The 27,251-nt window shown below is 35.5% G+C and overlaps 1 long non-coding RNA gene across 1 annotated transcript; it reads left to right on the top strand.

Annotated features, from left to right (window-relative positions):
* Positions 1 to 17,911: 17,911 nt before the first annotated feature.
* Positions 17,912 to 19,076, top strand: LOC112098358. The gene is made up of 2 exons (XR_002905477.1): positions 17,912 to 17,944; positions 18,818 to 19,076. It is a non-coding gene; the product is annotated as an uncharacterized LOC112098358 (long non-coding RNA).
* The last annotated feature ends 8,175 nt before the right edge of the window (positions 19,077 to 27,251 follow it).

Raw genomic sequence — 27,251 nt, 5'->3', positions numbered from 1 at the left:
CCTTTTTAAGACATACATTCTTTCTACCAATCTTCATCAACTCATTATACAAATCTTTAAAAGCATCATACAATTCATCATAGGTGGGATCACTTACCTCATTGAGATCATCATCCCCTCCTATTGCCATGAGTGCTAGGTTTGATACTTCTTGTGATCCTTCTTCATCACTTGATTCTTCCTCACTATCATCCCAAGTTGCAACCATTGCTTTCTTCTTGAGTTTGTTGATAAGTGGGCACTCTGATCTTATATGTCCAGGCTTCTTGCATTTATTTCTGAAAACTATTTATAAGATAAAAATTAACATATTGCGAACTAATTTAACAAAGATTTATTTGGGGAGCATTTATATAATTTATAAGCAATGAACACATTAATCGACAAAATAAGTGAAAAACTAATAATTTTATCCTTATTAAATGTACACTTTTTAGTGTCAATCACACCCCCCAACCAGCTTATTGCTAGGTCCTAGAAATTTAAGTGATAAAAGTTTAGTAAAATTTCAAACTCAAATTGAAAATATTTTTTTTTTAAATTGTGTTTACTTCTTTCATCAGATTAATGACAACAATCAAATAAAAGTATAAGCATTATCTTCAGCCTAAAGAAAATGACACCTGCACAAAATAGTTCAGTAAAATCATGTAAAATGATCAATTATCAAAGCTACATTAATCAAGCCACTTTTAAGAATGATACATCAAACCTCAAAACCTCACAAGTAAGAGTGACTCTCTCAAAAGAAAATATACCCCAAATTAAATTGTCACTCTAAAAATGGAGCATGTGATATACAAGTGCCTATATTTTTAAAGCAGTTGGAGGAGTCGCATTAAAGTATGGCACCCTAATGAGTGTGAATCATCCTCAAATCCTTAAATGGATGGTCTCAAAGAACATATTGCATTCAGAACTATTAGAAAAATTTAGATCACGTACTGCAAGTATATGCAAAGCATGTAATTTTGTGTATACATTTGTATACAATTGTGCAACCTTAATTTTTTTAGTTGCTCACACAGATGAAGTTGAAGCAAGTTTTGAAAAAGACTAGTAAAGAGAACAAAGAACCATACTATCAATCTGTGAAGAGATACTACACTACGATTCCCACTTGGGTTGATGAATGAGAAGATTTTACAATTTTGACTACTTGCCGTGCATTTTGTTCAATTGAAAACTGTATAATACTTTGTACAGTTTAAGCAATTTGCAAAAAAAGAAAAGCATAATGACACCACATTGCCATTAGATGACCACCATCGATCACTTATCTTTAGGCCATACAACCCGCCTAAAAGTTTCTACGAACCAGAGGACTTGGATACCAACGATGTTAGATTTATTTGGTATTTTATGTTCAATCTAAAGTCACAAATAACTAAAGAATTTCTCACTAGAGTTATTTTTTTTTTCAGTCGAGATCAAATAATCGATATGATTATGTCAATGGTGTGCAATTTCTAATGCTATAGGTGTCAATGTGCAAGTGTACACAATAAGTAATATACTGATGAGTATTCAGATTGTCTCCATAGTGATTGATGTTATTAGATTTGCTACAAAAATCTTAACAGTGTGGTTTTGTCCTAAATTAAAGTAAGACAATTAATGAAAACTAACTAAAATAAAAATGCAATAAAGAAAACTCTCACGTCAAATACAAGGATGTAACCAATGGGAAAGAAGTAGTTGAGTGAATAAACTCACTTAATGGTTTTGACTATTTTTTCAATTACAGTACTATTGCTACAACTTCTATTACAGCATTGGGCAGAATCCCTCATGCATCCTCAGCTATCGCCTGTTGGATATCTTATACCTAATGCAACATAACAGTGACCAATTGTTATGCTAACATTAGATATAATCTTAAACATTCTAGGTTCCATTTACCCTACAAGGTGAATCCTAATGTCTAGTTGTTCATTAATTTTAAATCAAGTTAAAATTGAAATTTACTCAACTTGGGAAACCCAATCTAAAACCAAGTATTGTCTTAATTAGATCGACTAAATCAGACATCTAGTATCCACTAAATTGGTGGTCAACCAAAATAGGAAATTAGAATAAACACAATTAAGACAAAATGCTATAGCAAACACAGAGCAACACATATATATCAATAAAATATCCATTAAGATCATTTATTACTCAACCACAATAGAATTTAGAATTTAGTTCATAATTTGCAATAGAACAGTAAATAAAATTGATCAACCATCAAATACATCCCCATAAATGAATACAAAACAAGAAAACAAGATAAAAAGCTTAAGTTTGCTTAATCTTGCGATCTCTCCTTCTTGTTCACTGAGATTCCTTTGTTTCAGGCCTCAAATCCCTCTTATTTTCTTATTTTCTTATTTTCTTTGTTTTTCTCTGTGATTTTTCGTATTTTCTTTTACAACTCAAAATTAGGGCAACCGAAAGTATGTGGCGTGTATCCTCCATATTTGGAAATTTTAGATTGCAATCTTTTAGTTGTTGCGCGCGAAATCTAGTTTGTCATTGCCCCAGGTGATGAGAACCATCAAGGGACCATTAAAACTTCAAGTGATCCTTTGCACATTCATGGAGGCCCAATTACAAGAGCAAGAGCCAAAAAGATGCAAGCTGCTTTAAATGGATTAATTGAGAAAATATGGATTGAAAATGCAATTCAAGATGCAAGACATCATGAATTGGGCTTGAAGAGAAGACAAGGCATTGTGGGCATTATTCAAGTCATTGGGCAGCCAAATACACAAGTTGTATCAAATACAGAAAGGTCAAATTCGGAATAAAAACTATATTGATTGAGCCAGAATTAAAATGCAAGCTACATACCGTTGGAAAGATAATTAAGTTAGCTTTCCAATAAATTTTATAGAACTAGATTTGGAGTTCTCTAGAAGGAGTTATGACCAATTCTTTACAGCTTGTTCAGACTTGGGATTTTCAACGAATGCTTTGTTTTTCAACTTATTTGTTTGTTTTGTTTCAAGCTTGTCAATGTGTAAGGTAAGTCTACCATCAATGATGGTGGGCTAACATTAAGTTTGTCAATGATAGCATTAATTATAGTAGGCTAGCATTAAGTTTGTCAAAGATAGCATTGATCATGGTGGGTTGGTGAAGACTTTTGAAACATCTTTTGACAAACTTACTTGGAGGGTTGTTCCAATGTTTCCATTTGTATTTTTAGGATCTTGGGTTCCTTTTAGCCTATTTAAATTCAGCAACCTTGGTATGTAAGGAGATTAATGTTATTTTGAATTTGAAAGATTATTCTTTCTTTGGTTCTTTTGAGAACTAGTGAACTTATCAAGAATTTACATTCTTGTGGTGTTCCAAATTTAGACTTATCACTCACCTTCTCATCTTTTTCTTGAGTGTGGCGTCAATACCCTTCTCTATACCTTTGGTTCATGTTTTCTTAAGCATTGGGTCAAGGTTTTTGTTTGCCATAAATCTGTTTAGAACTTTCTTGGGAAGTTGAAACTACAAATTAAGTGTAGGATTGAAAGTTTCACTATGGGATTCGTATCACCAGGATTGCTGCAGCAATGGCTAAGCATCTTCACTGTTTCAAACTGTTTTCAATTCTTCTATAGACAAGTTCTTTGATTATCTCTGCAAGTTTGTTGTAGCAGCATTCCTTCCTTAAAACTTGAGCTTTCGATCACCTACAATTATGCATATAATCTAAGCACAAATTATTCTAAAACAATTTAATTTATTGAAAATAAACAAAAATGGATGTTCATACAAAATATTACTAAAATGCAATAAAAACACATCATTTACTCTCTAAGTATTATTTATTTAAGTCTAAAGTGTCATGATAACTCTTATTTCATAGAGTTATCACACCTCCAAACTTAAACCATTACTTGTCCTCAAGTAATGACAATAATACTAACACTTCAATCACACCATCATGCAACAACAACTTAGCTATGTTATCAAGATTGTTAGGATTCATCAACCCTCAGATCACACTCTTAACCATGTAAAATTGCCGTAACAGTTCAGTTTTAGATTTAGGCCTTATTTTGTCCAAAGTGTGTGTGTGTCACTTTGATAAAGTTTCAAAGGTGTTGCAGCATTACACAGACATTATATATAACTCAGATGTAAACCATAAGTACATTCATATATGGGGGAGCAGAAGTAACAAATAGGTTCAAACTGTGCTAAAGCAAAAATTCTTCTTTTCTCTCTTTTTTTTAGTCAATTCAAATTCTCTTCATTGTATCATTGATTTTTCATGTGAATATCTATCACTTGTAATGATGCACATATTACAGTTGCTGCAGCAATAACATGTAAAATGCTATAACATAGTCTTATCTAAAGACACCTTTAACTCAAGACTGAACATGGGGCTCATGAACAGACCTAGCTACTCAATATCCTAAACAGAGGACTTCTTTTTTTTTTTTCAGTTGCTATAGCAATGCTCATAGCTCGTTTTGCCTTTCTACTCAAGTCTGCATTTGTGGTACATATCCAGCCCTGGTTACTCAGCAACTTAAGCCATTGGAGCAGACTTTATTTCATAACAAGCACAATTTATGATAAATCTAAAAAAAGAAATTCCCCCCAAACTTGAGATATTTCTACCCTTTTTGATCTTTCTGGCTCTACTACAACATACTCATAAAACTCAACCAAAGCTTAAGTGTTGAGACAAAATTTCAACTTTTATCTATAAACTATCCATACTTGGCAGTCACAAATACTAAATGACATTCAATTTATCTTCATGATATTTTCCAATCCATACACAAATGCTGAATAATAGAACTATACATAACACACAACACAAACACATTACACCATAACACAACCCCCCCAAACTTGAGAGGTGTTGCGTCCTCACAAGCACACAATAAAACCAAAACAAATATGCATACATGAACAATAAAGAAATGTAAAATGAATAATCTGAAATAAATAAATAAAAGGAAAGTTTCAGGAGTTGGAAAATTAAATTGGGCTGGCAGGTGATAGTCCCTTATTGTTGGATGTTCTACTGCAGCTCTGGCTGAAAAAGGTTCATTTCTTCTTAGTTGCACTTCGCAAACGTTCCTTAGGCGAACCTTGTGTTATGGCAGCTAGCTACTTCTTTTTCTGGTTATGAGATGGACTGATTGGTGGGGTTCCAGCATGTTCAATAGCTTTGGGCTGAGTTGGCCTTATTCGTTTGTGCTCTAGCTCTTTTGGTGATGTAGCACCTCTAGAGGGTTGTTCCCCTTTTCGTTTGCTAGAGACCCTGGGAGCTGTGACATGGGATTTTGTTAGGGTTTGTTGTGTAACTGCTGGAGTAGGTTTTGATACAGCTGGGTCTTCAGTAGTGATGCTAGCCGAGGTCTCTGAGGCTGCTTCTTGCTTCCTCTGTTCTAGCAGAGCTACTAATAACTTACTCTATAGCTGCATCCACATCCTCCTCTCACTTTGATTCTGACTACTCTTCACCCAAAATTTTCTCTTTTCCTTTACGATAAGGAGTCATCTTTTGAGGTTCTGCTTCCCTTTCCTCTTCTCTTACCTGCTCTTCTTTTTTTTCTTTCTTTTTCTCCACCTCATCTTCCTCTGCTTTCTACTCTTCATCTTTAGACTTTTCTTCTTCTAGTAGTTCTGACTGCTGTTCCTCCTCAGAATCCCCTTTAGCCTTTCCATCTTTACTCCCCGCTACTCTAGCAGCTTCCTCTGCCTCTCTACAATTAAACTGCTGCAACAACAAATCTGGAAAGTCTGTGTCTTTACTCTTCATGGACAGGGCAAATTGATGTTTTATGCTTCAAGATGTTAGAAGTAGGTCCAAAATCTCTTATTCTCTTCCATTAGGGTTTGCACACATGCTTGCTGAAAGAACTGATAAAGAATGAGGTCCTTAAACTACTAGATGTAGGAATTATCTATCATATCTCTGATAGTAAATGGGTCCAACAATCTTTGATAGGTCCAACACAAGTAGTACCAAAGAAATCTGGAATAACCATTGTACAAAATGAAAAAAGGTGAACCAATCCCAATAAGAATTCCATCTAGTTGGCGCATGTGTATTAATTATAGAAAATTAAATGACGCTACTAGAAAAAATCATTTTCCCCTTCCATTTCTAGACCAAATTCTCGAAAGAGTCGCTGGACATCCCTCCTACTGCTTTCTTGATGGCTACTCTGGCTATTATCAAATCCCTATAGCCTTAGAAGACCAGGAAAAGACCACATTCACATGCCCATTTAGAACATTTGCATTTAGGAGAATGCCCTTTGGACTTTGTAATGCTCCTGCAACATTTCAAAGGTGCATGCTAAGCATTTTTAGTGATATGGTTGAAAATTGTCTAGAGGTTTTTATGGATGATTTAACTGTATTTGGTAATTCTTTTGATACATGTCTTGATAATCTAGAAAAAGTTTTGGAAAGGTGCAAAGAAAAATGACCACTTCTGGAATTGTCTTGGGCCATGTTGTGTCTTCAAAAGGAATTGAAGTTGACAAAGCCAAAGTTGAAGTCATTTCAAAATTATCCTCACCAAAGACAATTAGAGAAGTCCGTTCATTTTTAGGACACGCAGGATTTTGTAGGAGGTTTATAAAAGACTTTAGTACCATATCTAGACCACTTTGTAACCTCCTAATAAAAGACACACCTTTTGACTAGACTAAAGATTGTCAACAAGCTTTTGAAAAAATAACTACTCTTGTGACATCAGCACCAATAATGCAACCCCCTGATTGGGCTTTAACTTTTGAGCTAATGTGTGATGCTAGTGATAAGCCCTTTTTCATCTATTATGCAAGTAGAATTTTGAATAGTGCTAAAATGAATTACACTACAACTGAGAAAGAACTATTTGTTGTAATATTTGCATTGGATAAATTTCGTTCCTATTTAATTGGTTCATCTACTATTGTTTATTCTGATCATGCTGCTGTGAGATATTTAATGTCAAAACAGGATGGCAAACCAAGGTTGATACGATGGATTTTGCTACTTCAAGAATTTAACTTGACAATGAAGGACAAAAAGGGCACTGAAAATGTTGTTGCAGATCATCTTTCAAGACTTACGAATGAGTCTTCAATTGAAACAACACCCATCAATGATTCTTTCCCTGATGAATTTTTATTTTCTATAAACAAAATGCCTTGGTATGCTAATATTGTTAATCATCTTGCAACATGTGAAATGCCATGTGATAGGAGTTCCCAGGACAAAAAGAAATTCTTAATAGAAGTGAGAAGCTTTTACTGGGATGATCCATACCTGTTCAAGTACTGCTCTGATTAAATTTTTCGAAGATGCATACCAGATGACGAGGTAAGTAGGGTCATTCAATTTTGTCATTCTGAAGCATGCGGTGGCCATTTTTCTTCAAAAAAGACAGCTGTAAAAACATTGCAATGTGGATTTTATTGGCCTACATTATTTAAAGATTCACATGCATTCTGTAAAGTGTGTAAGAATTGTCAAATGGTAGGGTCTATCTCAAAGCGAAACATGATGCCTTTAAACCCCATCCTTGTCATTGAAATATTTGATTGTTAGGGAATTGATTTTATGGGCCCTTTTCCATCATCATTTGGATTTGTATACATTTTAGTTGCTGTTGATTATGTTTCAAAATGGATCGAGGCGATTTCTTGTCGACACAATGATCACAAGATTGTGATTCGCTTTTTAAAAGAAAATCTTTTGAGCAAATTTGGAATACATCGAGCCATTATCAGGGATGGAGCGAAGCATTTTTGTAATAAGCCATTTGAGTCCTTAATGAAGAAATATGGAATTACACATAAAATTGCTACCCCTTATCACCCCCAAACAAGTGGTCAAGTTGAATTAGCAAATAAAGAGATAAAACAAATTTTAGAAAAGACAGTTAATCCAAACCATAAAGATTGGTCTCTTTGACTAACTGATGCACTTTGGGCATATCGTAATGCTTTTAAAACATCTTTAGGAATGTCACCCTATCGGCTTGTTTATGGAAAATCTTGCCACTTACTAGTTGAACTTGAACATAAATCATTTTGGGCAATTAAAACTTTTAATTCAAATCTTGACGATGCTGGTAATGTACGTAAATTGTAATTAAATGAACTTGAGGAATTAAGGAATGATGCATATGAGAATTCCAAAATTATTAAGGCAAGAACCAAATTATTTCATGACAAAAGAATTTTTCAGCAAACATTTGAAATTGTTCAAAAAGTGATGCTTTATAATTCTCGTCTTCATTTATTTCTAGGGAAGTTAAAGTCAAAGTGGAATGGTCCATTTGTTGTAAAAAAATGTGTATCCATATGGAGCCGTAGAAATTGAGAATCCAAAGGTTGATGTCACATTTAAAGTTAATGGTCAAAGATTGAAACCATATCTAGAATACCAACCACGTGAAGCAGATACCGAAATCAATTTGAGTGACCCACCAAATTTTAATTAAGCCTTTTTATTTTAACTTTTTGTGAATTTGATTTACTGTTACTTTATCAATTGAATTGTTTGTTCTTTTTTTCTTTTTCCTTTTCCCTATGTCTTGAATGGAGTGCATTGCATTGTCTTTAATTGTGTGTTGTTTGACAATTGTGCTTTAACTCACTAAATTTTTATACTTGTCATGAATACCCCTATGAGAAGTTTCCTTTTCGATCATCTTAAAGAGTTTTTATATGTAAATCACATCCCATTTGGGATCTACAACCACCAGAGTTAGTATCTCACATGAAAGATATGGAAAGACAACTCAAGGAAATAGAGGATGGTATTTATAATCTGCAATTGGAACTGGAGGTAAATTCAATAAAAGGACGAAGGTGAGTTATATTCCTTGTGTGTTTCTGTTTTATTTGTTGTTCTTCTTCACTTTTGATTCGTTTTATTTTTATTCACTCTCCCATATAAATGGCGGATAACAGTACTCCATGACTTTTTAAGTCGGTATTCTTAGTTTCCCACAATAACTGAAACCTCAATGTCAAGAATGGAAGAAATACAACGAAAATTGCATCAACTTTTTCCTTCCCTCCCTCAAAATGCTCTTAAGAAGATTTACAAAGCTCGTTGTGAACGAATGCATTTGCTAATTATCAATGGGATTCCTGCTGACATTCGCTGATTAATTAAAGCAAAAGTCCAACTGGCAGGTGAGTTTTCTGATCCTTTCATTTCCTACATGTCTGGTTTTGGTAAAAGTACATTTGCTAAGAAAAGAAGAGCTAACCGATTTGACTCTAAATGTTCTCACTGTGTAAGACTTGCTTGCAACAAACCACACTGTAAAACTTTAGGAATGGTTTCTATAAATCGTGAAGATAAAATCAAATTCGTTAAGGATGGCATGAGTAAAGAATCGTTGGATGAGATCTTACGATCTCTTAAAATGCATCTGAGCGGATATGTTCAACGAGAAATTCAAAATTTGTGAAAGCTATTCCAAAAGGAAAGTGCACAGTTTAGTCTTGGGAATCTGACTCTAAAAGACCATGTTTGCCAGTTTATAAGAAAACTGGATGTGAAGTATATCCTCAACCCATAGAGGGCGTTCATGTCGTTAGTGGACGTAAAACCAGAGGAAGATGTGAGCCACAATCACAACTATCAGTAAATATCCTTTTATTTTACTGTTCTTTTAAATTTGCATTATTATTATTATTGTGTGTCTTTTTTATATCTAATCACTATTTACTTTTTCTTTTCACTGTTTGCCTTTGAATGATTAAGCTAAAAGCTTCACGCGTCATTTGACAAACACAACACCCCATTTACAGATGTATATCATTATGTTCGTCACCAAGATCCTTAAATATGAGCTCCTTTTCAAGCACTCACAAATTGTCTCTTTTTAGAATTTTTCTAATGGCAGCAACTTCAAGCAGACAACTAAAGAACATTTGTGTGCTTTTTAGATTTCGCTATGGAAAGTATAAGGAGTTCGTTTAGGCAGCCATAGATGTTGGTCCTGCTATAGCAGAGAGGAAACTACATCTTGTATATGGAGGAGGTGACCGAGGGTTATCAAAGCTTGACTCTGAAGATGCTTTCGTTCAAGGAAGCCAAGTGCTAGGCATCATTCCAAAAGCCTTAAAACCTTTAGGATGTCTACCAGACCTACCAACTGGAGAAGAGTTAGTTGTCTCAGGTATGAAAGAAAGAATATATGAAATGTTAAATCATGTTGACGCTTTCATTTTCTTGCCAGGAGATCTTGCAACTTTAGAGGCGCTGATTACATTTGCCTCTTGGGCCCATTTGAATATCCATAAAAAATCCATCGGTTTGTTAAATGTTAATAACTTTTATGATGGCTTAATAACATTTCTTAATCATGCAATTAAAAATTATTTCATTCCATCCTCAGCAAAAAACTCTTCATTTGTGCTCCTACTGCTAATGAGTTACTTGATCTTTTGTAATTTTACAAACCAGAGCCAGATCCCATGACTTTGGCGTTGGATTGGGCAACTGATGACGATGGCAGTAACTCTCGTAAAAAGTGTAAATTAGATTTAACTCTCCATTTGTAAATATTTTCAGCAGTGGCCAGGTGATATCTTCTAAACTCTACTCATTTCTTTAGACATTGAGGACAATGTCTCATTCAGGTTGGGGGGAGGGAATAGTTGACAATTATAGAATGTCTCAGTCCTGGTGATGTTTTTACTAATTTTTGTTGTAAAGACTAACTTTGGATAAAAATTTAAGTCGAAGATGGTAGAATATAGAATGGAGTGTCTCTAGAAATGCATCTTCTTAATTTTAGTGTTTTGTTTTCCAAAAAAAAATTGTCTTCTAACTTTTTTGTTTTATGTCTTTTTCTCTTAATAATCTCCCTTAAGTTTCTGAAATCAGTCCAAATTTTTAGTGTTTTCTTAAAAAAAAAAAATTCATTTTCGGTGTGATCTTTTAAAATTGGATAACATGATGATTTTCAAATTTTGATATTTGTATTATCTTTGGCCTTGAGTTATGTTACACTATGTTTTCCCCTTTGCATGTTGAAAGGTAAATTGAGAAATTGGATGAGTGAAATTGATTAAGCCATTTGGAGGAATGTACATGTTATGAAAAGTCCAAGCGAGTTTTTGAGCCTGTTATCCTTGGAAAGTAACCATATTTGCCTATACAGCTTCACAATTTATTGTACAAGATCTCAATATTTTCTTTTAAAAAAAGAAAATAAAAAGAGAAAGTTTGTGCAGCCGCATCTAAAAGTCCATTGAACTAGTGGATATGAAAGATTATTTAGAGCCCTAAAAGATGACAGAAGGTCATCTTCGATCCGTTTGAGCCTTTCTAGCCCCATAGTTAACCCCTTTGAGCCTTTAAAAAAAAAAACTTTCCTTTGATAACCTATTATCTTATCCCACTCTAATGTGGAGTATCACCTTATATTTTATGTTTTTCACCATCCAATTATGTTTGAAAATAGAGGATGATTATTAATTCCTAATAATGGTGTTATTGAAAAAAAGAGAGGATATGTATATAAAAATAAAAATTAAAAGAAAGAAAAAAAAAGAAAACAATTCCAAAAAAAAAAGCAACTTGTAATCTCCAAAAAGTCCCCTATTTTTCAAACATATATTTTTGTTTTCCTTATTACCTTTTTTTGTTAGCCATGACCCTAGCGTAAGTTATGTCCTAATGAAAGTCCTTCTTAATTTTAGGGAACTATAGTCTGAAGTAAAGCTGGTAACATGGACTAAAAGATGTGGTGATGCGTAAAAATAAAAATAAAATTTGCTAGTAATTCCTTGGACTTGAGATCATTTTATTTCTAAGCTGTGGGCATTATTTTTTCATCCTTGTGAGAGCATGTGATATTATTTTATATTTATGCATAGGTACTTGTATTTATATTTTACGCACCTGCACTCTATAACAAAAGCCATAAAAATTATAAGTCTCATGTTTGTGCTTGTTACTGGCTTGTTTCTTAAATTTTTCAGCCTTCCCATTCAATGAAGTATTCATTTGATCATAAACAATATTCCATGAATATGTTCCTCAAGAAAATTGTTAAAACATTCCAAATCTGCGATGGCATACAATATAAATTATGGATTGGCCTCTCATTCAGTCTCACACACAAAACTCTTTACGCAAAGTAGAGCAAGGCAATTCTCAATGCATCCTTGTCATTGATTTTAGTAAAATCAAAAGCTTCAAACCTTGTATCTAATTCATCATTGCCATCGAAATAAACATCACATATTTGCCAACTACCACCTAATTTTTTGAACTCTTCTAAATCTTGCAATTCACCACATTTAAGTCATGTTATAAGGCCCCATTCTCGAATCGAGAAACACAACAACTCATCGCCAACACGAAACCACATTTGATATTTATCAACTTCTTGTACTACTTGTCTAAGCAACAAATTATGCATAAGCATGCCACTAAATCCAATTTCCTTCATATTGGTAAAATGCCCGAATATTTATTTTTGTTGTTTTTCAGTCAACTTTGATTGCATAAGGCTAATAGTGCATGCGCCAACTATGGGCGCCATCGCCCGCAACATGGATGAGCTATGGATGCCTAAACCCAACATAAACAAAAAAAAAAACATATGAAATAAATGTAAACTTCAAACTAGTAAGTACCTTTGGTATTAAAGAGTGAATCACTAGGAACTGGTTCAGCAAATTTATTGAAATAATTGAAAAAAATTTCTTAAAGACATTTTAACGAACACCTAATGTGCTTATATTTTGCAAACATTAATCTTTAAAAACCTTTGAATTGTTCATGCCAATACATATTGTAGTATGCTTTTCTATCAATAATAATCCACCAATCAATTAAAACTTACTGTAAAAGTGTAAGAGAGTCGTACCGTTAAGTCGAATCCTAACGTCGTTGACAATATAGAACATTTTACTGAGGGAGTATGTGATAATAAGGGCTGTGATGGTGAGATTGTAATGATGGGGCTGTAGAAAGAAATTTTGAGATGACAGGCGATGATGGTTGAAGCCGAACGATGATGGGCAATGCCGGGTGATGATGGGATATAGGTGATTTAGACAATTTTGACAATGGTCTTTGGGGAGGAGCAATTTAGTCCATAATAAGTGTGTGTGGTTATTATTTTAAGACATTTTTTTTCTATGGCTATTTCTGATAATAGGTTTTTGAAAATGGCTATGTAAGAAAATTTCCCCGGTGAATGTCTTTTACAAACTTGCGGTTAATGATGGAATGAGCTTGCGAGTTATTGTTGCCTTTAGATTCATTTTTGCCTCAGCTTTTATGGTTCTATTGCACTCATTCTGGAATGTTAATTTCAACCTATTAACTAATTTTCAGTTTGGCATTATATATGAGTAATTTTTAGGGACCTCCCCTGAGGTTTGGATATTATCTACCCTGCCGTTAGTATAAAAATATGTATGGCATTAGTATAAAAGGGCAAATGTGTAAAAGTATATTTAAAATCCAAAATTTAAAATTAAAATTGATGCTATATTGATGTTTGAGAAATATTGGCTGCTATACCTTATTAACCAATGCTTTGCAATAACCAGTGGAAAAAAGGAAAAATTCATAACATACACTTGGCTTTCTCTTTCACACAAGCAAAAGGCAACACCAATTTCATCATTCTCAAGCTGTGAAGGAGCAACTCCTTTTGCCCGAAGCTTTTATCAAGATTAAAAAATATTTTAGCTTTATTTATGAACGAGATGAGTTCTAGTGGTGGCCCAAGTCTTCCATGAAGCGAGTACCGGCGGTGAATGGCTTTGGCCGTGACTAGAATTAGAGCGAGAAAGAAGCCAGTCCTCAACATAAAAATTCTTATAATTAGTTAATATATTATTATAATTAATTAATCTAATTATTCTAATTAATTTATATATTTTGAATTTTTTACTATTATTTTGTTATTATTAATGAAAAAAAATTTTACAATTAATTAATATATTAATATATCATTAACAATAATTAATAATAATAAAAAATAATTATTATGGCAGTAGTTCATTAAGTACTTTTTAATAATTTATTACAATATCTATAACTCATTCTGATTTCGATTCCAAGACAAAATAAATACATTAATGGCAATTAAGTTCATTCTATTCTGATTTCCACAGTTCAAATAAACAACTTATTTTGATTTCTATTCTCCATTTCCATCATAGCCTATTTTGATTCCAATTTAATAAATGCACCATAATAGTATTAATTATTTGTTATGAAAATATTTTTTGCAGAAAGAGCAGAACAAAACTGAATTTAAAGATACTCTTTCAAGTTTCTCTTTGTGGATTATTTGGGTAAGTTGATGCATAATTACTTACTATTAGGTTATTTCGGATTGGAACTTACAAAGTCCTCAGTGATCTAAACTTCTGTCAAGCAAAAAAATTATTTGGGCGGTGATACGTGTTAAAACTGAACAAAAGAGAGCTCAAATCTAGAAATGATTCTAATTCTAAAATTATTTTTGGTAATTGAGTAAAGGACATTAAAAATAATTTGACGCGTACAGTTGGGGGTAGACAAACACAGTAGCCAGTTGTATCACGCAAGATCTCTCCTTATGCATGCCAATGTAGCTGTTTAATAACTTTAAGTGAAAATTGTCACTTTTGTTTCTATTTTATTTCTTTTTTAAAATAATTTTATCTAATTTTACATATTGGTTTATGTCAATTTCATTTTACAAAAATCGGTTTTGGAGGATAAAACTGATGAGAACCATCAAGGGACCATTAAAACTTCAAGTGATCCTTTGCACATTTATGGAGGCCCAATTACAAGAGCAAGAGCCAAAAAGATGCAAGCTGCTTTAAATGGATTAATTGAGAAAATATGGATTGAAAATGCAATTCAAGATGCAAGACATCATGAATTGGGCTTGAAGAGAAGACAAGGCATTGTGGGCATTATTCAAGTCATTGGGCAGCCAAATACACAAGTTGTATCAAATGCAGAAAGGTCAAATTCGGAATAAAAACTGTATTGATTGAGCCAGAATTAAAATGCAAGCTATATACCGTTGGAAAGATAATTAAGTTAGCTTTCCAATAAATTTTACAGAGCTGGATTTGGAGTTCTCTAGAAGAAGTTATGACCAATTCTTTACAGCTTGTTCAGACTTGGGATTTTCAACGAATCATTTGTTTTTCAACTTATTTGTTTGTTTTGTTTCAAGCTTGTCAATGTGTAAGGTAAGTCTACCATCAATGATGGTGGGCTAACATTAAGTTTGTCAATGATAGCATTAATTATAGTAGGCTAGCATTAAGTTTGTCAAAGATAGCATTGATCATGGTGGGTTGGTGAAGACTTTTGAAACATCTTTTGACAAACTTACTTGGAGGGTTGTTCCAATGTTTCCATTTGTATTTTTAGGATCTTGGGTTCCTTTTAGCCTATTTAAATTCAGCAACCTTGGTATGTAAGGAGATTAATGTTATTTTGAATTTGAAAGATTATTCTTTCTTTGGTTCTTTTGAGAACTAGTGAACTTATCAAGAATTTACATTCTTGTGGTGTTCCAAATTTAGACTTATCACTCACCTTCTCATCTTTTTCTTGAGTGTGGCGTCAATACCCTTCTCTATACCTTTGGTTCATGTTTTCTTAAGCATTGGGTCAAGGTTTTTGTTTGCCATAAATCTGTTTAGAACTTTCTTGGGAAGTTGAAACTACAAATTAAGTGTAGGATTGAAAGTTTCATTGTGGGATTCGTATCAAAAACAGGACCTTTCTAATGCACAGGATCCTTAGGCTGAAGGCAAGTGCAGAGCATACTCAGTTTAAAAAGTTAGAGGTGAGCGTATCATTATTAACCTAAATAATTTCTTTGAGTCCTAGAAGAGAACATGATGTAAAGAAAACTTAATTTTATTTCTGATTCACCCCCTTCTTCAACGGAAGCAGAAGGTGCTTTATATAGAAAATCATCAAGGACAGGACCCCTTGAATGATTATAATAGGCACATGCTTTTAGAAAAGGAAAGCACACCTTTTTAGAAAAGTAAAGCACACCGACTAAGACTTTTACATAAACATTCAAAGCAAACAGGAGGCACATGGGCTTATTGCATCAAAAGCTGTGTGATGGCGACAAGTTGTCATCATGGAGTGGATGGATAGCGCGATGGTGACACATCTCCTGTCTCTTTCTCATATTGGCGCTTGTGTCGACGTATCTATCTTTGGTCTAGATACGCCTCAGCTTGCTGATATTTATCTTCATTAGCGTCAGTCATGTGCTGTGATGTAGATGCAGCAGGAGAGTCTGGGTTGGTGACAGTATAATGGGGATTTTCAATATGGAGAAGGGACTGAAAATCTTCCCATGGGTCCTAAGCATCTTGGAATAAGACGTTGGTGTAATCAGGGCGTTGTTCCATGACAAGGATTCCTTGAGGACTTGAACTTGAACCCGGAGTACAGCCTTATGTTTTTGGAATTATTTCAAGGGTGTGTGATGGTCCAATAGAGGTGTGGTGAATGTTTGTGGTAGGTGGAGGAACATTGTTAAGTTCCATGAGGTAGGCTTTGAGAACAGCGGTGACCGATGTATCATGGATGAGGGTAAGTTCTCCATTCATATGCCATGTCTTGTGTCCAGTAGTCTCGTGTTTCTGGGTGCTGGAAGTAGGGCCTGTGGACAATGAAAACTGTAGTCCACATGTTAGCTTCTTGTTCTGGCATTTTGTCTAATCCGTGAAAGGTACACTGTAACATATGCACTCTGATTTTCTTAATTAAGTGAGTGATTTAATTTTCCTCTTCGCTATTAATTTTTTTTAATTTCGTCACGACATTTTATCGAGAATAATTGAGCGCGATTACACGCGCCGATGGCCGGATTATATTTTCATCACAGGTCCAAATTGAGCTTAATTTGTATTAAGCTTAAAAAAAAAAAAAAAGGCAGAATTGTATAACTGGAAAAGGGGGGAAATGGGTTTGTATTTTTTTTTGAGAGAGAATACCCGAGAGAGAGGGAGAGAGAGAGAGAGAGAGAGAGAGAGCTGGACCTATTAACCCGAAAACCCGACCCGATTCCGCGATATTGACCCGACGAGTTCTCCCGTTTCCGGCCACCTTACCGGCCGTGCTTGGTACCGATCTGAAGCTTGGAAGCTGACCGTCGTATCCCCGTGGTCCTCGTCGCCGGAAACTGGCCAGAACGTCGGCGATTGGAGCTCGAAAGTCGCGGCCAAGATCCTTTTCCGTCGCCGTTGATTCCGCCGGGTTTGTGACGCGCCACCACTTGGAACTGGTTCTTCACATCTTCAGCAACAATTTCCGACCAACCACGATCACCAGGGAGGCCGGAAAACCGCCGAACGATCACCGGAAACTTGCGGATCTTTGGAGCTTCGATCCGCCGTCGGTAGTGCGCGTGGCAACTCACGGCCACCACCATTGCACTCACCGAGGTCGGAACTAGCAGACCTAAGCTCCCCGTCATCGTTGACTGAAGTCCGGTCACCGTTGACCGGCAGGGGCAATTCGGTAAATTCATGAAACTTTGGGGTGAATTTGTAATTTTATGTAATCAGTGGACATTTTGGTAATTTTGAGTGAGAGCAGTGAAGTAATTTATGCTTTCGAGGGTAATTCGGTAATTTTATGCCCTGAGGGTAATTTCGTAATTTCGGACAATGTGATTAATTTATGTAATCTGAATTGAGGACAATATGGTAATTGATGAATATGAGGATAATTTGGTAAAATAATGAAGTTTGAGGATAAGTTGGTAAAATATTGATGTTGGGGGTATTTTGGTAATTTTACTCATGTGGGAATAGTTATTGTTAATAGGATTCGAGATTTATTATATTAAATTGGTTGTATTTCTATTTACGGAGAATAATTATAGTGTTTCCGTGATTATGAGGATCCGCATCCGCGAACGAGAATCAACCTGCGGACGTTGTTGATACCGAGTCTAGACATCATCACTGTGAGTGGAATATACAAAATCTATTTTCATAGTATATGCTGATTTTATGATAAGTATTTAATGCTTCGATTAAATGATTTTCCGGTAAATTAATTTTTATCTATGTGTCGGTCTTTATTGTTATTGAGAATGAGTTTGATTAATGATTTTATTAGCGTTTTTGAGTAAAGGCATGATATTAGAATTGAGCAGATTTTGAGATATGTTGAATAGAAAGAAAATGAGATTTCATATGAGATTCTATGTTTATGTATATGTTATTTTTGAAATCATTAGACAGTACCCTTCCCTCCAGATACATAGAAACAGATAATATGAGATGAGAAAAGAGATACAGATAAGATGAGATAGAGGCCTTTGGGGCCCGTCGGGACACACATAGAGGCTTTGGGCCGTGTGTTCGGGCGCTTTTGTCTTTTGGGGGCTTATGCATGCACAGTACAGATATATGAGATATGAGATGAGATCGTCCCCATCTATCCGTTGTAGCTCCGGGGCGTGACGTTACCCAGATAGTACGTCATTGCCCGTCCGTCGAGGTCCGGATATGATCAGATTATTCCCTGGGTACTTGTTTGATGACAGTTTTTAGTATTCAGTATTTGATATGATGAGTATTATATGATTCCATCGATTTTATGCAAATATATGTATTATAGTGTTTCAATGAACTGATTTGCATTAAATGAGTTTGAGCAAGTTCTTATGATATTTTGAGAAATTGATTTATGAAATTGATTTGAGGAAGTGATTTGAGAAAGATTAAATGATTTTAAATAAATTTATTAAATTGTCAGCAACTACTATCCACTCACTGAGCTCACTGAGTTTTATACTCACCCCTTTTTTATTCTATTTCCCCCCCCCCCACAGGAGATTTACAGGTACATCAGTCAACCCAGTAGCGAACGTTAGTGTGATATTGTGGCCACGTGATGGTGCTAGGAGTCGTGGATTTAATTATTATTATATTTGAGATTTTTGCGAGCTGTGTTTATTTATTATTTTATGTTATTAAGGATAATCGATGTATTTTGATATGAGGATGATTTGGATGATGTTTGATATATTGATTTGAGAAGTTGGTTATGGAGGATGGTTGGATATTAAATTATTTGGGAGTGTTGCTTTATAATTTGCAGGATTGGATATGTTTTATTTATAAGGGAGACTCTGCCGAAATTTTTATAGAATAGTTTCGATTTTACGAGTTTAGATAGACTCGCCCTGGGGAGTTGCAGGGCGGGTCGTTTCATACACAGATTCTGGAGTTGTTTACGCCACCATGTGAGTGGGGAATACCATTCGAGGAGAGTCCATAGAAGGTCTGGTGAGAACTCAGGATTGATTAGGTGAGTCAAGACTTGTTTGACAGGGAAAACTAGCTTTGTAGCATACAAGGTGGTGAGACACCACATGTAGCAAAGCTCATCGTCACAGATGGACAGAGAGGAGAGAGTGAGACTTGTGAGAAACAGGTGCTCCATGCAAAGGTTAGGAAAACGGTCAGGTTTTTTGTCTAAACATTAAAGAAATACCTGAAAATCTTGCAGCTGGGAAGTCGATTGGAAAGAGATGTTCAGGGGGAAGTTTCTCTGGGTGAGAGCTTTGAAAGGAAGTTGGCGATGCATAGCTATAACGAGAATGGTTTGAATTGAGGAAATGAGTGAGGGTTTATTTATAGCTGGACGTGTGAGGAAGTCTGGAATGAGGTTTTGGTTGCCTTTTATGTGTTGAACAGTGAAATCATATTTAGCAAACCAGTTTTTAAGATTGAGCAGTTGCTTGTCAGGGAGCAACCTGTTTTTGAAGTCAAAGATGCGGGGAAAAGAAGAATTATCCATATTGATAAGAAATTGATGGCTGATTAGATGAAATTCAAATTTTTTAATTCCATACTTGACTGCCAAAATCTCTTTGTAGATCACATGGTAGTTCTTTTCAGAGTCTTTGAATTGTCCACTTGCATGTGCACAGAAATGACGCACGCCATGGATTTCTTCGAGAAGAATGGCACTCCAGTAATCATCACTTACATCAGTCTGGAGGATGCGTTGTCCCGTTATGGGAATTCAGAGAGGAGGAGGTGACTGGGCTATCACCTTTAGTTGTTGGATAGCTGCTGTCTGTGATGGTCCCCATGGAGGGCATTGTTTTCTGAGCATGCGAGACAGTTGGCTTGTGTGCATTGCAACTTTAGGGATAAAATCACGGACATAATTAACAATCCCGAGGAATTGTTGGATCTGCTTTTTGTTGAGATATGTGTCCGGAAACTTTAATAATTCAGTTGTAATATGTGGGCCAGGCTAATAATGGCCATCTTTAATCACCATGCCAAGAAAGTCAATTGATTCCTTTGCTATGCTGCTTTTCTTTTCAGATAGCATGATCCCATGTTCCTGCACAATATGAAAGAAATCTAAAAGGAGCTTCTGGTGGCTCTCATGGTTAGAGGAAAATAACAAGATATCATTAATGTATACTAAAGCATGATGGAGGATAGGACTAAAGATTTTTGCCATGGCTTTTTGAAATAACGAAGGAGCAACCTTAAGACCAAAAGGCATAACAGTCCACTTGTAATAGGCATCAGGGATGCAGAAGGCAGTTTTGGGACGGTCAACTGGTGAAATACCAAGTTGCCAAAAACCAGCTTTTAAATCAAACTTAGAGAAAATACGAGCCCCTTGAAGATGGACAAACAGGGTCTGGATTTTTAGAAGGGGAAACTTATCATCTTTAAGAAAGGTATTAAGTGGCTGGTAATCAATGACTAACCTCTTTTTACCACGAACTAATTCAGATCGTTTTTCAACATAGAAGGCTTGACAAGCCCAATCCGAATCAGTAGGTTCAATAAGACCTCACCTTGCTGAAGCAATTGAGAACATTCTTGCTTAGCAAGTAAGAGGTCGGAAGGAGACATACCCAGGTGTGGTGCTTTAGTGGGGTTTATGTCTTCGTTGAGTTTGAAAGGAAGGTGAATGAAGAATTGTTCATTCTTCCAAAGAGGTGAAGGATGGTGGAACTGTGAATGGTTCTCTGGACAAAACTCTAGGAACTTTTGGGAAATATGACTGTATGGAGATGGTGTTTCAGAAAGGGCATACAGACGTAATGCATCTGTATAAGGCAAGAACATTTGCTTGTAGTGAACTCCAGAACTGGTGAGAAATAGGTTTTTAACTAAATGAAGAATGTCAAAACCTATAAGTAAATCTTTATCTAGGACTTTGGATTCTACCAACTTTTTCCAAATTATGCAATTCGGAAAGAATTGAATACCAATGGATTTTTTTGGTAATCAAAGTGGTTTCAAAGGTTTCTCCATTAACTGCACGGAAAAGTTTCGAGTGATTTTCCCAATGATCAGAAGGAAGGACAGAAGGATCAATCATACTGGTATCTGCACCAGTATCAATAAACCCGATAACTGGAACAGGCTTATGAAATTTGGAAGGAAGGACTGACATTTTGAGAGAAGGTCTAGGAATGGTTGAAACATGGTTGACAGTTTGAACTATAGAGATGACTGAAATATCATCATAATCAGAAGATTCTGCGATAATGAAAGCAGTTTGGTCATCTTGTTCAGATTGTTCAGAGAAGTTTAATTCAACATCTTCATTCTCAGATAACAGAGAAGAATGTTGAAGATGTTGTATGAGACGAACAGCTTTGGCTGATTTGTGAGGACAGTTTCGAGCAAAGTGACCGCGTTTCTTGTAGCTGAAACAACGGTTGTGTTTTTTCTTTTTGTACTGGGAAGCATCCTTTTTCCTGAAATATCGGAGAGGTTTTTTGGAGGATGATTTTCTGTGGAAGTGTTTCTGAAAATTTCTTTTCATTTTAGGTGAACAAACACATTTCTTTTCATCATTGCATTCTATCTTGAGATAGGGTTTTTTGCAAGCTTGAGAAAAGGATTTTTTGTCTTCCATAAGGTCCTTGAAGAATTCCTTTTGCTCACATATTTTGTCGAGACATAGCATTGCCATTTGGAAAATCTTTCCCAGTGAGATATCAGCTATGCTGAGATTATTGGCTGTGAGTTTCCTTTGAAGATCAGGTTGTAACTCAGAAGGAAGAGAGGCTATGAAGACATGTTTGAGAGATGGCTCATTGAACCCATTTAGCTTATAAAAAAGAATACTCATTCTTTTGTAATGGGATTCCAAAATATGTCTTTTGAGAGAATAGCACTTCATCTGATGATACTCTTTTCTATCTGCATCGGTAGAGGCTATTTTTTCACCGATGAATTGTTCATAGATGATATTGAGTGCTGTACCAATTGGGGATTGCATGAATTGGAGCTATCGGTATTCTCCCAGGCTTTCTAACCAATCTCGTAAAGAACCCGTTGATCGGGCCATAAATTCTCGGAGAACAGCTTTAGGTTAAGCATTTGGTTTTATTCCTTGGAGATCAATCCATGCAGCAAATTCTTGGAGTTTGGCAGACCATTTGTGACGAGGAATGTCATCAAATGTAAACCAAGATGCTGAAGATGGTTTTGTTGAGTGGCCAGGTGCTGGTGGTGGCATTGGGTCTGTCTGAGATGCTTGATTTTCATCACCAGAAGGATTGTCGTCAACAATAGGGGTTGAAGTAGAAGCACTTGGATCTGTAGTTTCGGTTGCCATTAATATGCTTGTAATGTCAGCATATTCTGATTCAAAGTCAGTGGAGCTGGCTGAGTTTAAGGGTGAGGACGAGGAAGATGGATTTGATTTTGATGGGTTTGACTCATATCCTGTTTCTGGCTCAGAAGAGTCAAAAGATGTGTTTTGGACAGTATGATAATGATACTAATCCATTAGACCTTTGTATTTTTTGGGAGGCTCAGGAGTAACTTTTGGTGAATTTTCCGGTGGAACTGGAGAGGTAGATGAAGATGAAGTGGCCTTTGGCTTTGGTTCTAAAATTTTGACTTTAGATTTTGATTTTCTAGGTGAAGTTGGTTTGGGTTGAGGAGTTGGTTGAAGGTGCGAGAATCCAAAAAACTGATTATAAACAGGTTGTTGAGGTTTGGAAGGTGTGTAAAAAGGTGCATAAGTCTCAAAGATCGGAGGAGGTACTGTTGGGGTTTATGTTTGAGTAAAAAGGGAAGGTCGAGTATTTTCAGCATCAATTCTTGTCAATTCAGCTTTAAGCTTTTTGATCTCGGCTTCTTTTTTATTAAACTCTGGACCTCAAATATGGTTGTTGATCATTCGTCTGAGATCAGCATCTAGTTCATAAATGCGATCTTGCAGATGTATATACATCTGATCAAGACGATTGCTGATGGAATCAACTTTAGTTTTAATTTGAGAGACTTGACTGGCAACACGATCAATTTTCTTACCAAGTTGCTGAAGAGTGTGATTTTGAGGACTGGCATTTTTGGTTTGCCAGTTTAAAACAGCTTCATACTGTTTTGGTTCTTCAGGTTGTCCCGAGGTGGTAACTGGAGATTGGATAAAATATTTTGAGGTAACTCTGGTCTGTGGGTCCGTCTGTTTTTCAAGTGGAGGGAATGATTCCTCGTAAGATTGACCTGAAAATATAAGGCATGATCTGATTGGATGGACAGGAGGTTTGGGATCTGGTGGAGGTTGTGGAGGAGAGGATTTGCAAGATGGTTTTGGATGAGAAGATTTGTTCTTCTTCTTTTTCTTTCTCCTCATAATTTCTAATTCATCATCAACATCCGTGTCGTCCAAGCAAGGACAATCGGGATTATACATATGGGCTTCAGGAACATCTCATAGGAAATGACCATTGATTTTGTCAGGATATACAGGATACCCTTCTGATGAGAAACCATGAATAGGAAGTTTATTTTCTTGACTAGTTTGGACTGCTGTTATCATAGCAGTGTAGGAAAGCTGTGAAGTTTCTGAAACAGGCTTGGTTTCAGGTGTTTGAAAAGACAGTTTGACTTGACCATTTTGTCGTCTTTCAAACGTGGCTTCTGTTGTTTCAACTGGTTCATAATTTTAGCGGAAATGCTCATAGTTGGTTAACCATTCAAGAGGCATGAGTTTGAGCAATTCTTGTTTCTGGATTTGTTTGGGAATCTGGATTGTGTCTGTGTCGGCAAGGATCATCAAGGCATCAGATGTAGTGTGAGATGTAGGGAGATCTAGTGCATGATTCTGTAATCGATACACTATTTGGTGATGCAGGGTTGCAATTTTCGATGTGGGTGTTTGTTTTGTGCCTTGGAGCTGGATCTGGACCTTAATGCTTGTTGGAAGATTGGGATCCTCAAGAGAGAGGTTGAAATTTGGGTAAAAGGTTAATAAGACACTACCAGCATGAAGTGTGGTCAGAACGGTTCCTACAACAGCATGTTGGTACTGTTTGAACATGGTGTCTAGGAGAGCAATTCTGGGTGTGACAGGTAAACCTTTTCTACCATGGAGGGTGAGAATCAATCTGACACCACCAAGATGGAGACGTGTATACCCCTCTCGTTTCCAAGTTGCGACGAGATCTGGGGGTATTTCTAAAGTAACATACTGTTCACTCTGAGAGGCTTGTAAAGCACACTGATTCAGTCTAGAAGACTGAATATATTCTTTTGGTAATGGTCTTTTGGTGGAGATCAAAGTTCAGATACTTCGGGTGAAGGAAGTTTTCTGTTTATAAAGGTTGTAAGGACTCATAGTGGTAAACTGAGATTCATTGACTTGGGCAACCTCAGGGATATAAGAATATTCAACAAGGTTTTCAATTTTGGATGCGACATGTTTAGAACATGATTTTGGAAGAGAGAGTAGAGGAAAGAGAATTATGAGAGGAGGATGATGAAGGAGTTGAACTTGAAGATGAAGTTGTTTCCATGTTTAGAATTATTTGGAATTACTAATGATACCACCTCTGCGAAGTTATAAGGTTACATGCACAGTTTTTAAATTATCCAATCATGATTATACGACTAGATAATGGTAGTGATTTCACTTTTGAAGCTCTTGATGACTACTACACATCAATCTGGATTAATGTAGAGCACCTCAATCACATGTATATACCCAAAATGAGTTATTAGAGCCCCTAATCAAATGTCATCAGGTAAATACAAGAACTTTGTTATTACACACTCAATTACATACTTCTACATAAGAACATGAAATTTTGCATGTTGCAGTAATCTGTTTGAGGCCTACTGCCTATCACTGGTAGTCCTCATTGTAATTGGTAATAGGGCATTAACTTAATGTATCCCATTTACGCACTTTTGTGTTAACATAAGTATTTCTATAACATTGATTTTGATGATAACAAACTAGATTATCAAGTTGGAGTCTTTAAATGATCATTTTTTAAGCCATATGAAGTTTCTTAAACATGAATAAGATTATGGAAATAAACGGATAATTGTTAATCATTAGTCGGTGAACTGTTTTTCTCAAAGAAGTTTTATAATTTTTTATTTTGGAAGATAACGGTGAACCGTTTATTGTAAAATGGTAAACCGATAAATTCTAGAGAGCAAATTCTTTGGAAACGGTAAAGTGTTTACTGAAAACGATTAACTAATATCTCTTTGTAGGGTTACTGGAATTAATTGGCAAATCGATTACTAGCAAATATAAGATGATTCTGAACAGATTAGCTTCTGAAATTTAACAGCAAACTGAAAACTCCAAATGGTAAACTAACTATTCAAAATTCAGCAAAACAATAACTAGCATAAAGTCAAAACGGTAATCCGACAGCAGTTGATGGCAATCCGATTATCCCCAAAAAGTCAACAACGACTAGTTTTCCTCTCCAACTATAAAAAGACTCAATCAAATTCAAATTATAACGGATTTGACAATCATCATTGAGTTTGTTATTGTATATCCAGTATCTCTTGTGCTTAAAGCTTGGTAGATCAGACTTTGAGCTTTCATTTGTAAACACATATATTGTGTGAAAGAAAATTTTGTGTATTTTTCATCTAAACATCAAATTGAGTGTTTGAGAGTGTGGAAACACTTGGGTTAAGAGGTTTGGGATAGCCTCTTGTTATAAAAGTTGATTGACACCTTGGAAATTAATTACAAATATTTTGAAGCCTTAGGTTGTAGGGCTTGGATAGTGGAATCCTTAAGTCCAATGAGCTTGAAGGTGTGGACGTAGGCAGAGTTTGCCGAACCATGTAAAAATCTCATGTTCGATTCTCTTTCCATTCTCTCTTTCCATTTAGATTATTGATATTTATTTGTCTGTTATTTGCAATTAGATATTCGCATTGAATTTTGTTTTAAATTACTCCATAAGTTTTTGAAACCCAAGTCACTCCTCCTCTTGGGTTGGATAGCTTGTATTTCATTTTGGCTATATTGTACAAGTGCCAATAGCACCTCTCTGATGCACTAAAATAGGACCAATGATATTTACGGAATTGTGCATGTTTTGATTCACCATTTATTATTAGGTATCTTGAGCTATTATCAATAATTTGTTTACTGCTCATTTTGAAGATTCTCATTTTGATGATACAAAATTTTCTCCATTAGGAGAGAAAACGCTGCCACAAGATGATGGGTATGAGCTTTCATGGCAAGTAAAAAGATTGCCTTATCTGGATTCCCACATTATTTAACGTGAAAATGAAATGCAAAGGATAATTCACTTATAACAAATTGCAAATCAATTCCCAGATGCATTTACATACGCATCTAAAGTAACCAAGTCATATATACCAGCTATAAATGTATCTAGCCAAGTAATTGTTCATACGGAATATTTAAATAAAATGGCGATTGATGAATCATCTATTGTATGCCTAAACCAGTTGGTTCAATAGATAGTATTCATTAGAAAAAAAAAGAAGTCAAGAACCTATTATTACTAATGATCAGACACTTGATGAGGGACACGGCTACCATGCAGGGCCTAAAATCCCATGTATGGTGCATGGGCTGCCATTGAGCCATTGGATTCAATTTATTTGAATCCAACGATTGGGGTTTTAATTTGAAAGAAAAGAAAAAAAATGTGAATAAAAGCAAAAAAAGAAGGGCAACCGAAAGAAAACCATTTTCATCTCCCTCTCTTTCTCCCATTATTTTTGTAATCCGGATCCGGATATAAACCCGGATTTTTTGTATTCGGGTCCGGTCCGGGTTCAACCCGGTAAAATTCGGGTTTCTGAATTACGGGTTTTGAACCCGGATCAGTAAATAAAAAAATTAAAAAATTAAAACAGCATATCCAGATTCCAGAACATTCAAACAAATACCTGCCCTAATTTTAATGGTTCTGAACAATAAACATCCACAAATACAAATCTATAACATAGTTTACATTCAAAGTTCAAATG

This window comes from Citrus clementina, unplaced genomic scaffold, assembly GCF_000493195.1.
Source record: "Citrus clementina cultivar Clemenules unplaced genomic scaffold, Citrus_clementina_v1.0 scaffold_5, whole genome shotgun sequence".
Lineage (NCBI taxonomy): Eukaryota > Viridiplantae > Streptophyta > Magnoliopsida > Sapindales > Rutaceae > Citrus > Citrus x clementina.
The sequence above is the reverse complement of the archived record's forward strand: the minus strand, read 5'-3'. Positions and strand labels throughout refer to the sequence as shown.